Source organism: Bombus huntii, chromosome 6 (assembly GCF_024542735.1).
Source record: "Bombus huntii isolate Logan2020A chromosome 6, iyBomHunt1.1, whole genome shotgun sequence".
Classification (NCBI taxonomy): domain Eukaryota; kingdom Metazoa; phylum Arthropoda; class Insecta; order Hymenoptera; family Apidae; genus Bombus; species Bombus huntii.
Genome location: NC_066243.1, coordinates 14,472,801 through 14,485,090, shown reverse-complemented (window position 1 = coordinate 14,485,090; position 12,290 = coordinate 14,472,801). Strand labels below are relative to the sequence as shown.

The 12,290-nt window shown below is 35.1% G+C and overlaps 1 protein-coding gene and 1 non-coding gene across 2 annotated transcripts in view; both read left to right on the top strand.

Moving 5' to 3' along the window:
• Positions 1-895: 895 nt before the first annotated feature.
• Positions 896-967, top strand: Trnap-ugg (transfer RNA proline (anticodon UGG)). Its single transcript has one exon. It is a non-coding gene; the product is annotated as a tRNA-Pro (tRNA).
• Positions 968-1,539: 572 nt separating this feature from the next.
• The window catches only part of LOC126866672 (solute carrier organic anion transporter family member 5A1), a 67,313-nt gene continuing 56,562 nt past the window's right edge, over positions 1,540-12,290 (top strand). The window contains exon 1 of the mRNA XM_050620540.1: positions 1,540-1,822. The gene's annotated coding sequence lies outside the window, so the exon portion shown is untranslated. The remainder of the gene's footprint in view (positions 1,823-12,290) is intronic.

Sequence of the window (12,290 nt, the reverse complement as noted above, 5' to 3'; positions counted from 1 at the left end):
CAAGAATTGACAGATCCTAACAATACGTATATAAACATATGTATATATATTTCGCCATTAATTACCCTATGGGGGGGGGGGAGATGTGTTTACGTGGCGGTAAGTACATCGTGTCGGATCAACGAATTTTAAAAAAAACTGTCTTGTGTGATGAAGCAAAGAAATGTTTTCAACAGCGATGATATCATGTTACGCAATAAGGAAACAACACGTACGTTTTGAAACGAATATAAATACATATTAGAAAATAATGCGTTTACTAATTAAATTTCATTATATGCGAATGCCTGAAGTTAAGTTTGGAAAATTTATAAATTGGAATGAAATATTATAATGGGTCATAAGAATTAAAAACTTATAATTATTACTGTAAAAGCAGCTGCAATCGCCGACGATCCTTAATCGATGATATCATATACGAGGTTATTGACTACACATTTAAACTATGTACACATATATTGCGTATGTATTTCTTGGTATTCGTAACTACCATCAATACTGCAATCATAATCATGCATTTTTAATTAATAATCATCTGTAGATATGATCGCGTATCTATTTATCGACTGACATTATTGAGATTAAGGTTAAAATTTCTACACTTTTACGTATAAATTATGTATATATTATGGTTATATTTTGATAAAGCGATAATTACAAATTTAGGTTTATTATTATAAATAGAAGGCTATCACATTGTATTATAAGTTTTAGTCTATCATTATAGAAATTTATGATTGATATATTATTACATAATATATGTGATATCATAATATGCTTGTATTATAATATTTAACACATTTATATACAATTACAACAGTAATTGTATATTTATTTATATATTTAAATTTTATTAACTGCTGGATATACTATGTTACAAAACGTTCTAACATGTGGCCTCTTGGTCTAGGGGTATGATTCCTGCTTTGGGTGCAGGAGGTCCCGGGTTCAAATCCCGGAGGGGCCCAATTTTTTTTATACTGATATGAATTTTGTATCCAAAAATACTGTAAAGTAATATACATGTATACAAAGCATTGAGTAAGCTCTATTATATGAAGTATTGTCTATTGAAATTAAGTAACATTTTACACAATTAAAAGAAACATATATTTTCTGTTAATATGTAGATATAAGCGTGTGAAATTATAAATATACACGACTTTAATGCTGGTAACAAATTGTTTCTCAACATCCTGTTTTAACAAATTTTCTGTTATTTACTTTTTAGTAATAAAAAAGAAGGTTTTCATTTTACAAACCTAATTTTTTAAACTTATATTATCATTCTTCATTAAAAATGTAAAAGGTATATATATTTTCATTTAATAATATACTTTAGATTCCATTAAAAAATATGGTAAATAAAATTCGTGACGTTGTGTTATTTTAACGCGGTTAGAAAATTAATAAAAGTTTCATTAACGAGCACAAACTCGGTAGACTTAAATTAGCAAGTTCAAATTGCGCGCTGTATGTTTTCCTACTCCGGAGAAAGTCAAGATGGCGGATAGCGGCCAGTACGCAGTGCGCATGCACCAGTTCCTCAATGGTCGGGCAAAAACACAGCTGGTCTATGATCTCTGAAGGAAGCTGACGGTCGAACGCTATCAATGTGATTTTCGTGAAATTCTTACCGATCTACCGGTCAGATCGTGAGGTCAAGGCAAGCGTGCGCGTAAAATTCGTTCAGTGCTCGGCTCGTAGTGTCAGTGAGTGTGTTTAGATGTATACAAAACTCGTTAATCGCGGTGTCACCACGAGGATTTTTCACTGCCCTGGATACAAAGGAGTTTCGTGAGGTGCTTCGAGCGTCCTTTCGGTAAGTTTATCAAAACATCTACTTTAAATATTCGTCGCATCGGAGTCTCCTATGTCGCGTGTGTTATCGAATATTCGGTCAATCCGCAGAGCCAAGTGACTTTTTTCGATTTACCGAAAATTACATCGCGTGTCTATCAATATTTTCAGCGACTCTACGTTTTCCAGACTACCAAAATTCGTACTAAAATTCGGATAAAACAAAGTTCGTGGTATATTTCGTAGGATAAATTCTCTAAACAATTTCTATAAGCAAAATGATATTTTAAGTCGCAAAAACTCGAGGGATATGGCATGCAGCATCTTCAGAAATAGGTCAGAACAAAGTTTTCGTAATCTGGTCGCGAGGTTCCGGACAGGTATCGCCTGTTGAGAGAGAGAGATTCTTATCGTGCGTTATCTCTCGTTGCTCCCTTTGCATGTGGAACCCTTGGAAATGAACTGGCTTTGTTATCCCTCGGATTACACCAAAAAATCACAGTTCTCTGTTGAATTTTTCTTTTAGTTACGCAGCGTATATACTTAGATATAACCACTCTGTGACTATTTACAACTTGCAAACGGAAAATTTCCAACACGAAATCGCAGCTGAAAGTAATTCTTGAATAAGCGCGGCAAGTGATGAAGAAAGATATGTATATCTTAAAATCTTAATCTTGTGCTCGTCGCACGGTCGTTCTCGTTGTTCTTGTGTTCGCTGGTGTTTACGTACAAACACAGCTGTGCCATAATTCCATGGATAACGTTATCGCGCTACCGTAGTATCTATATAATATTGAGGTCTTGAACCTCGGCGTCTGTACAACTATTTTTACATTCTCGGTATGCTCTGTCACCGCGCGCGCGGCATCGAGAGTGGAATCCGGCTGTTGTCGAGCGGTGCACGGCCGTGGTACAGTCCTTAGGACTCTGACCTTGTCCTATGCAAAACGATACCTTCCCGTTCTAGTCATGCTTTTAAACGGTGTACCAATTAACCGTCCACTCGGTGTTGCGGTTTAATTAGTTACTCCAACGAAGACGAATAACGGACCGGCTAATCGACCATTGTTCAAAACACACGATAAATTTCGTGTTTCTTTCTAGTTTGATTTTCTATGTTCCTCTCGTTTGCTCGTACATCGGCTATGGTGTTGTCTTTATCGTTCCTCTTTCCTGCTTACTGTTTCTCACGGTATCGATGCCCATTATCGTTGAACTTCGAACGTTTACTTTCGATCTCCAGTTTTTCAGCATCGATCCGTCCATGCACCTATTACAGTGCTGCGGAATGGCTTGACTACCGATATCCGTATACTGGGTGTTTCACAACGAGCGTGAGGAATGTTGGTTGTCTGTGAACTTTTAGAGAATACACAGCGTTGTAAAGTATTGTATTTACATAAATTATTACTCGGTAACAATTGAATTCATAAAAATAAGTTCTTTGTCTTCTGGGATGTTGATTATATAATAGATTATGTTGCTATCGATGGTGTGCTGGCTAATGAAATAGATATCTTCATGTGAAATGGAGTTGATCAGTCTGGTTCTGATTAATAGAAGCGAGCATATAAATGAAGAAATTCTTACTTACACGTTTAAGTAATTATGAGAAGTTTTACTTCTAGTTGTATTTCTATAATATGAGATAGGATATAAGAAAGTACGATAAATAGATAGTGATAAATTATATACGTAACAAGTAGTAAATTGTGTTCAATGTTTGGTTTATGGACTTTCGCTATTTTTCTGCTCGTTACTGTAAATATCAAAAATATAATCTAGGATTCATTTTCTACTTCGGCCAAGTTCACGAGCAAGAACGAACATTTCTCGCGCTCATTCTACTTGCGATTTCTTAACCTGTTCGGAAATGGACGAATTTATAACAGTCGGAGAAAAATAATTATCTTTTGCTCTTACATTATTATCTTACATATTTATCCAAACGCTATTATTATAATTTTTCGATTATATTTGTACAAAGCATACATTTACAAATATTTTTAATGGATTCGACGATATGAGAAAACAGTAGTTTGTATCTTCTTGGGATCGTGGTTGAATTAAAACTTGATTAAGCTACTTGCAGGGATTTTACTACTATAGGAGATATAAAATATCTCATTATCATTCTCAAATAATAATAATAATAATAATAATAGAACTTTTATACACAGCACAATTGCACAAAACCTTACACTTATTTTTGCAACGTCATGTATAACTGGTAGGGTGCCGCAAAGAAGCGAAGGCAACATATGATCGCCGATATAAGAAACAAAGAGCAGCGTGTTCTTTTCGAGACGTTAATTTCGACCGGCCAGCTGTTACCATTCTATATAGCGACTCCCGTAACGATAATTAACCGGCCGTTAAAAATGCGCACCCGTTCACAGCGCAAGGTTGACGTGTCAAGTTTCACGGTATACTCGTTGCGTTCAGATTTGATCCAATTCGCTGGTGAATTCCCCTGATCAAATTCCATCAGATAAATTTACCTATAATGACAGTATGAGCAACGGTATCTCAATGCAGAAACGCGGAAAGAATCGCTGTCAAAGTTGTTCCGTTTCCGTCGGCTAGTAGGTGTCAGCTCGTGAAGAACTTTATTGACCAACCAGGCGCATCGCGGTCGCAGAGTTAAGCCAGAGACCTCGTAAAAAGTCCCGTCTTTACGCGACGTGCTAGAAATCGTACCTTATCCCGCTGAAGATCACGTCGTTCATTTGCTAGAGAAACAACGTAAATAAGAAATGCAATTTTTTTAGGAAATTTTACGAAATTTTCAAAGTTGGGATAGAATATTTCGAGTAGAAAATTCTTTAGTAGCTGAACGAAGAAAAGATTTCGTTCGTTTAATATTTAGTTAACGATACCTATGTACATATTTGGCTTTTAGGTTGGATTAGAAGTACATGTTCAAATATCTTTAAGTCTGTCTTTAGATTTTAGATTAGATTTATAGTATTTAGTATCTTCGTAGTGAATTTCTGTAGATATCTCGAATAGATATGTTATTTGTTTTATCATAGCAACGGTTTTTTAAATTTATATTTGTAAATATTATTTAACTCTTATCGTGTCCATTGATAGCTCGACGTTTATAGTTCTCCGCAAGAATATCACTTGTATTCATCAAAAGGAAAGTAGTTTGTTCACTTAATCTTAATATTCTCGATTGTAACTATCATAATCCAGCAACGTGTACATATTACGTGCTGTTATAATAGCACAACTATGCTGTAGCTTATTGTATTAGTTCTTATATAATATTCTTATATAATACTCTCATTAACTCAAGTAATCATACCGCAGAATCGTTTGAATCATTTTCTTGTTTTTGATATTTTCTCATTCTTCTGTCGCTATATCAAAGCCTAATGCTGTCTCATGATATACAAGTTTGATTATTCTCACGCAAAGTTTAAGATTGAATATTGTACAGGTTTAGGCGTCTGAAACCACCCTACCTTGCTATATCCCATTCAGTGAAGTTGGCCAAAGGCGAAAGAAACAAGGACGTTCGTTTCACCAGCGTATTACGCCGGAAACGAAAGCAGAAGCGGAGAAATTTTTCGATCTTCGATCGACCGAAAGACAAATCATCGTCCATTAAATTATTCGTCTATAAATATATAGTGTAGTGGCATAAATTTTCGAAAGAGCCGGTGCTCTATGTAAGTTGTCCTCGCTCGGTATATTTTTTGCACGAACTCGATGTATCCTTGAACCTTCGAGGGTCAGACATTTCGTGCAAAAACCCAACGTCCACGCGAGGACCCATGTCCGTCGGGAAGTGGATGAATTTACCAGTGACCTCTATAAATTCCACGGTGTTCGTGCACCACGGGGAGATGTCGCCCCGACTAGCGCGATTTAGCGATCCAGTGGGTCGAAACGTTCGAACCGTGGACATATTAAAATTGAAAGTCACATGTGTGCTTCCCTAGCTAGCCGATGCTTTCGTTCGAGCCACTTATTACATTTCTCCTTCGTCGTTATGTAATGCATTTTTCGCGCTTATGTTTCTCTGTTTTTCTGTTCGAAATAGCCTGGAAGAAATGGCCGAATTAATTCGAGCGCGCGACGCGCCTGGTTAGACGAACTCGCTGTAAATGTGGCCATTGCTTAGCATTGTATCGCGATAACTTTCACAATGGTTCGTTATTGTGGCTCAATGTTCGAACATTTATGGGGTCTCTTTATGAACACGTTACGTTTTTGTACGTTATTGTTTTGGAATTTCGTTAACGGTGTAACGAAACTCGACTATTATCTTTACATTGGTAAAATTTGAGGCGAATTTGAAAAATTACGTAGAAATTACAAAATACCTAAGAAACCTAGTAACAAATTGGTATACGGCACGAACAGTGATCTTAGACGTACGATTAATGCTAATGATCTCGCTAAATATTATGGCATACTAATATAATGAATAATCGATGAGACAAATACTTTGATAGTTGGTATTTCCTGGATCTTTGAAATAATAATTTATGTTATGGAATATTTTCCAATAATACATTGTCGTTTTCTGCAGTATCAATATTCGCATTCTTGGCTGATGTGGGATTTGCTAGTTATTACATGCTTACATTTTTATTTAATGAATTTTATGAATGCAAAAGGTAAACACATTTAGCGTCTTCGTAATGAACATGGAAATAGTAGTTTAATATCATTAATGTGTTTGCAAGTATGATATTTTTCAATATCTTGACGCGGACGGTTTATAACTGAAAATTTGTAACAAGAAAAGAATGTGGGACAGTAAATCGTGGCGCACTTAACCTAGTTTTTCATCGTATGATTTAAACAATATTAGCCGTGCATATAAATGATACAGGTACACGTGTGATCGCATTGTTAATTATGTATTTACTCGCATATTAATTAGATGCAATATCAATAATTCATTATTTATTATTTATCATATTCATTATTTATCTGACTGATTCGTTGCTATTGAGTATTTGTGTTATTTTATTAACAATTAATAAGTTACCTTTTTATCCGAATAGACATCCTATTAGCCTTTAAAATCAATTTAAAGTTAAACTAATTAAAAATATTTTACATTTCTTTTGTAATATTTCTAGAAATAAATTTGTAGTATCAGAAAGAGAAGTTCTTCGGTATAGATAATTGTACGTTTAATTTTGGGACAATTTTGTATGTTAGTTTATTAAAAGGTCGTTAATGAATGATTATTTTTCATTGATATTTACGAGTCTGAGTTTTATTGTGGTAGATACATATTACCATTCTGTGTTGGCAGTATGGCCTTTTTATCGTATTTTTTATTGCTTGTGCGCGTATCTAGTAGAGATTGAATTTCTATATACTGGGTGTACGAAAAATATGCGCTTTCTACGTGCGAATTGTATACAGAAATTTCTTATTGAAATATTTTTAGAAATTTATATGTCATTTTATTGCTTCATCAGTTAACGACTATCCTTCAAAAATATATCATATGTCAAAAAAAAAAAAAAAAAAATCATAAAAAAAATGACGTGGATAACTCTAGATAGCTGAAAAGAGTTACATACTCGCGAACTTTCTTAGTTTAGGATATAAAACTCGATAAAACAGAACATTCTTCATGACTGTAGTTTTAATAGTATCGGCTTGACGTAATTTTAACTTTACCTCGAGTACGAACATTTTTACCTGAGAACAATATAATGATACCTCGATACTTCCTAATGTAACATTCTTGCAAGTTCTTCTATTTTTGACATAAATTCATTTGCTCGTGTCATTCTTCGTTAAGAATGCTTTTCGCTTAAAATATGGTTAAATGTCAGAAGTCGAGCGATTTTAACGATCGACCGTAATTATTTTTTATTTTTTATTTATTATTGCTTAGTCCGTGCCTTTCGGCTTCGGACGAGCTTTCGGTTTTACATCTCTTTTACCTATTTCGCTTTTTATATATCTACCTCCCCTCTTATCCACTCTATTATATTGCACTCCCTTAATTCTTCTGTCTCAAAACTATGGCAACTTTTGGGCTTTTATCTCCATGCTGTGCTTCTTTATTGTCGTTCCTCCCCGTCTTGTATTGCCCTTCTCTTCTCTATTATCGCTTTTAGTTCTGTTCGTCCTTCTCCAGTCTCATTTAGTATGTTTTCTGTATCCTTTGGTCCTCCCGTTATTTCGCATTCTTCTATTACATGTTTCAGGTCTTCTTCTTTCCTTTTACATAGTCTGCATCTTTTTTCACCCTCTTCTTTCCAGTATTCCCTTGCTTTGGTCTCGTTTCCACATCCGAATCTTGCTAATATTTTTCTGTCCTTCCACTTCATCCTCCCTTTTAAGTTTTTGGTAACAACTCTTCTTTGGCGATTTTTCTGCGATTAATTTTTTTTACTAGCAATCGAATAAGCAAAGAATTACGACCAAGCAAGGTCAACAAATTTTATCTATCAATTAATAATACTTTGTGTAACAGAAAGAAGCTCTATCACGCTTATATCGTTATTTTATCACGCATACCGTTTGCACAATTCTGCGTTATTTCCAATATTTAAAAATTCAGTCGTTATATAAACATGGAATTCAAGAGGGGCAAATAGAACTACTTTATTTGCATACTATTTGCGTGTACAAGTTGTTTTCATTAGTACTATTAAAAGCTTCCGTTGGCGACCGCTGCTATTGCCTTGAAAAAGTGAAACTTTGTCAACGTCGGTGAAATAATTCTCGTTCTGTGACCACAGGTCCTCACAGTTTCCTACAAACTTCCTACAGTTTGCAGCGTACATGTGTGGTAAAACTAATTAACCAAAGTATCACAACGATGACGGTACAAATATGACCTGGTTGCAATTCAGAAATAGCGAAAAATTGGCCTCGTTCTCCTCTTTCGCAAAATCGAGGATAGCAAATTGTCATTGAATATCGATTTATTGGCAGCGTGTACAAACGGCAGCGAGAGTAACAAGATTCGATACGGAACATCCTTATGGGGATTGATTTAACGCTCGTGGCCTTTTTTTTTTAACAAAATTGGCCTTACGTTCCGACCTCCGCTATTTCCGCGTTTTGGTTTCTTTAAAAAGGAAATCGTTCCCTTTCGTACCCGCGTTGATTCCTTGACAGAGACAAAATTCAAGAGAAAATTAGACGTTCGAAATATAAAAGTGAAATCGGAGAGCCGGAAATTAAAAATTCCAATGTTTCAAATCTCTAAAATGCCAAGCTCTAGAAGTGTCGAATTTCTAGAATTTGAACTTTCAAGTTTCGAAATTGCGAACCCTCGACATTCTAAAATATAAAAATTTCATATTTTTCAAATTAAAAGCTTTCGGAACAGCAGAATTTCAAAATTGCATGGTTCCAGAATCGAATATGCCAAAATTTCGAACGCTCGTAGAAAGTCTCGCGGAAAATTTCTCATTGTCATTGATTAGAATAATTTTAAAGAACAATGGGTACGTCCTATTCGTGGCTTTAATTTAGCGTAGGTATAGCAGCGAAACAAGAAAATTCTGAAGCAGAGAAAGGAGAATGGACGTGCACGTTTTTCACGACGTGTTCCTTTATGCAGGATAAAAGTCATCTCTTGGTGTACGAGCGTATTATAGTCATTTGCCCGTACAGTATGCGTTCAGAAAAGTGCACAGACTGTTGCGGGAACGGGAGCAGATGCATCCAGGAGAAAAACTGGCATGAAATATTTCAAGATGCGGCGACTATGAAAGTTTTGAACCAAGATCGTCGTCTGTGAAACTCGAAATAGACCAGCGAAGGCTATTTCGAAGTAGAAATCGGCTTGAAAATTGGAAAAAATATTTAGTTTCTCAAACCCGTGCCAATTCGTTCTTTGTCCTTTCGCAACAAAATTCAAGAAAAATTGGTCTTTTTATTATTTGACGAAGATCTAAGGGAGAATGAAGCGTATGTGACATTGTGTCGCGAAACCATAGTGATCGATTGTGGAAATTAATTTTCTGAGTGCACGCCACTCTCAGAAGCTTATTCGAGTAAATGGAGACGGTAGCCGATCAATATTTTTTCAATGGGACGACTAAATTTTCGTGAAAATGTTTAGAACTTTAGATGTAAAACGAAAGGATGAAACTAGAGTCTCGGGTTGTATGCATCTTACTATCGTTTTTCTATCGCTGCAAAAGTATGTGAATCATCAGAACCTAACGTTACATATTGCTTTCCATAGATAGATCTCTACATGATTTTGTCCATATTCGTGTTGTCACTATAGGGAAAAGAGAGTTAAAAAAACTGATCAACAAGTTCAGATAATTTCCTTGTTTGTTTGTTTTTTTTTTTTTTTTTTTTGAATAAAATAGGATATTCCTACGACGATACCAAATGAGATTCGTTGCATCCATAAAAGAGATTTGAAGATTGTTTAATTGATAAAATAAAAAATTCCTAAATCATCATTTACCTCTTTATTCTGATGTAGAACAATCGTTCGTAATAGAGCATAAAAATTAGTATTACGAAAATATCGTTGATAAAATCTTCAAGATAGTTAGCGAAGTTAGACTGTAATTAAATTCTAATTGATTCTGATGTATTGTAATTAAACTTTCGGAACGCCAGAAAATTATATCTAACTATACGTGATTAATCGTCGATCAAAGATTTGCTGCAATTTTATCCATTCTATCGCCTTCGATTATATTTGTATCTAGAACGTTCGGTTCGAAAGGACGGGAAACCTTGCATATAGACAAACATACGTCTTTATAGTGAGTATGTATATTATTTTGTGTGTATGTGTGTGTGTTTACGAAGGACTCAGATACCTACGCATCTCGTGGGTAATCCATCTTTTCGAGGTGGAAAAACGATCGAGGATCGTTGGAAGTGCAAAAAGAGTATTTCAAGGGCTCCTCTGCTCGTTTGCAGAATCTTGGCCACTTTTCCTTTCACATGAACCGCGATGTCTGGCAATGTAAGAAACCTAACTACTTCTACGAGCAACGTGATTACCCAGATACCAGCAAAAACTTGGGAAACTAATGGGAAAGGAATAATAAAGTGACAATGAAACTGTTCGAAATATTAGTTGTACGAATTAAGTCTTTTTTCTTTTTTTTTTTTTCTTTTCTCTTCTGACAAATAAATTATATCACATACATTTGCAGGGAATAAAGTTGTTCTACGCTTGTAATTGAATCGTTGTTGCTCGTTAGAACAAAAGCAAAAATGTGACGCGATAATTCCAAGACCGCAATTTGAACGTATCAACGTTTACAAAGTGAATTTTATCCACAGTCTTCTCAAGACGTAAATTTTCCATCAAATTTTACTCGAATGTTCGCTAAAGCTCGTAATTGAAGAGGCTGTTTCCAATTACGAAACATCGATGCATATCATCGTTGTTCGTTTAATGAAGCATCTAATTTGGAGCCAAATTTGAAGCGTTTAGTGGCGAAAAACTTCTTTCCTTGCTCTCCTACATTTTTCCCCAGATTTTTCCGCCGTGTCTGTAAGTCATCGTGAAATTAGCTTCATTATAAAATTGAGGACGCTTTTGGAACGGTTTAAGCGTCTCGGTTAAGCGATTTCTGAGAAGCGTGCAATTATATCGCGCTGTGAGAGAGTAATTTCGATAAGCATCGATTACGAGAGACTTCTTTTTCCAGCTGCTCTTTTTTTCCCCGCTTTTTGTTTCGGAAGAGACCTCGTTACAGTTTTATGATCGCGAATAGAGGAATCGTTACATAAACGCGCTGCTAGTAGACCATAAATTCTCGCGAGCGTACTTTCTCGTTGTGTTTAGCCCAGAAAATTAATATTTCACTGCCATGATTATCGAATTGATGATCGAGATGGTTAAATGCAGTGAATTAGTTTGTTGCAAATTTTCTTGCAAAATATATGTGTACATATAAACGTATACATGTTTTGCCTCAGTTTCTTATGAATATATTCATTTATCGCGTATTATGTATCGAAGTTATCCATTGTAGTATCATTGATATTATCTATCGTACTTTCCTAATAAATTACTTTAGTTAACGATAATATTAATAGCAATATATAATACGTTTTTCAACGCGTGCTTACATAAAAATATAAATCCATAGCATTTTAAGATTCAGTGAAGTATGAGACGTTAGAGATACGATATTACGATAAATACTTTTACGAATCGTCGACAAGAACTTGAGCAGTAGAAAATTGAGATATGAAAACCAAGAACTATCGATGATTACCAAAAATTTATTACCTGTATAAATTATTAAATTAATCTCTGATCGATGGTTCAACAACAAAGATGCGATCTACGTACGTACCTGATGGCATTCTGCCCTTTACGATAGCACGTTTGCAACGAGGAGAAATTAGAAATGCAAGTTAAATGGACAATTAGTTGATTCCGATTGCCAAACATTTTCCTGAATCGACAAGCGTTGTGGTAAACACGTAATTAGCGATTAATCAATGGTTACATCCCTGTGATTTAATGCTTCGCGGCCTCTAAAATTCAATATCTG